At 38.8% G+C, this 1,707-nt stretch overlaps 1 protein-coding gene across 4 annotated transcripts in view; it reads right to left on the bottom strand.

The window, feature by feature from the left end:
* Positions 1–1,353: 1,353 nt before the first annotated feature.
* LOC126577814 (sodium-dependent nutrient amino acid transporter 1-like) overlaps positions 1,354–1,707 on the bottom strand; it is a 6,654-nt gene continuing 6,300 nt past the window's right edge. For all 4 annotated transcript variants that reach the window (XM_050239768.1, XM_050239770.1, XM_050239771.1 and 1 more), the window contains exon 6: positions 1,354–1,707. This exon is cut by the window's right edge and continues 434 nt beyond it. The gene's annotated coding sequence lies outside the window, so the exon portion shown is untranslated.

The following is a 1,707-nucleotide window of genomic DNA, read 5'->3' as shown; positions in this document are numbered from 1 at the left end:
TGCAGTGCACTAGCACGAACATGTTTTAGCAAGCATGCTAAAAACTTGCACAAGAACCGAAAACATTGTTGCAGTAAGTACACAAGACCGGGAAGGCACACATTTTCTAGACGAGGTTTACGTCGGGCCAATAAAATGATAATCCAATATTCTTATCACTACCATTTGGAAATTGCCACAGGAAACCGGAGATGACTCGGCTGTCAAACTGTTTGGACATTTCTACATTTCTTGATAGTTTCTTGGGGAGGTTTGCGTGATTCAGTAGTTTGTAAAGTCACTTCTAATAGAGTGACATGAACGCATCGTATCCTTGCCTTGATTGTGGGTTCTTAGAAGTTGATTCATTCTTACACATCACTGATTTCATTTGGAAACCTTTGCTGTTTTTCGCACATTAGTAACAATTCCAATAGCATTTGTAACTAGTCTTCATCTTTATCAAACCCAATTTCATTTGCAGTGACTTTATTAGCTTAAAAATCTTCTTAAAACATATCTGTATTGAAATTCTACATGGTGTGTCGCAAAGTAAAGAGGACTTTTTCAATAAGAACATTCCTGGTAGAGCTACATTTATGTGCGAATTTTTGTTTGAAAGGTACATCTTTTAGGCACTTCCAGTCCAAGTTTCATGACAATTTTTGGTCAAAAAACAGTGTTGAGCGTGGATCGCAGTGACGCCTCATTATGGGCGCTACAAGTCCCAACTCCCTTCTTCTCGATGTTCTTGCACAATCCGACGAATAAGATGAATTAAACACCCCAACACATCAAGATAATATTAGGCAGTAACTGTTTGGCCCGGTCATTTGCTTTTAATTTGAGAAAATCCCGCACTCATTCGATGCTTCCTGGCGTAATCACGGACTTGGCTTGACCGACATGAAGGTTGTCGTTGGGGTCTTCACGACCGGTTTTGAAACGCGTATACTCCTCGTAAACTTTGCCACTGGATAGACAATCATCACCACAAACTTATTGCATCAATTCGATAAAAGTTTGATCGAGTTTAAAAGCTATACTTGATAGTGGATTTTTAGCCATTCATACTGCCACTTTAGTCGCCATAACTTTGCTTCCGATGGACCAAATGCCATGAAATTATGACTGAAAGTCCTTAAAGGATGCACCTTTCAAACAAAACCTACATACATTCAGATAGCGGCGCCAGAAACTTTCCTATGCAAAAAGTCCTGTTTACTTTGCGACAGACCATGCGTATTATGTGCTTTCGGTTGATGGATCATGCTTCGATCTGTGAAACTCGAGCAAATAGAGGCTTGTTACATTAAGCACAATACTGCAGTAGCTTTAATGCAAAATGACTTGACGAAAAACAGCCCTAAAAGCTTGCTTTACATATGACGACAACATTCGAAGTGGTTTATTCGGTTTTGAACGCGATGCTGTATTTCTATGTTTGTTTTCTGCGCTTATTATGTTCTCATCTACTCACCATTAATTTTTCATCCTCAAAATCATAATCATCATCTGCGTTGATCATAGCGTTTAAAAAAAACCTTACTTCTTTTTCAAATAGTGATTGTGATTGTTGTGTATTATATTTGCCTATAATATCATAATAACCGCGTCATCATTTATGCGTCCAAGGCAATTGTGTAATTCTACGAATCGTACGCGACGTAATCGACGCGCAAAGTCTAGCTAGTGAAATACAATAAATCAAATCGGCAGCGCTCTCCC

Source organism: Anopheles aquasalis, chromosome 3 (assembly GCF_943734665.1).
Source record: "Anopheles aquasalis chromosome 3, idAnoAquaMG_Q_19, whole genome shotgun sequence".
NCBI lineage: Eukaryota > Metazoa > Arthropoda > Insecta > Diptera > Culicidae > Anopheles > Anopheles aquasalis.
This window is presented reverse-complemented; position numbering and strand designations above follow the sequence as displayed.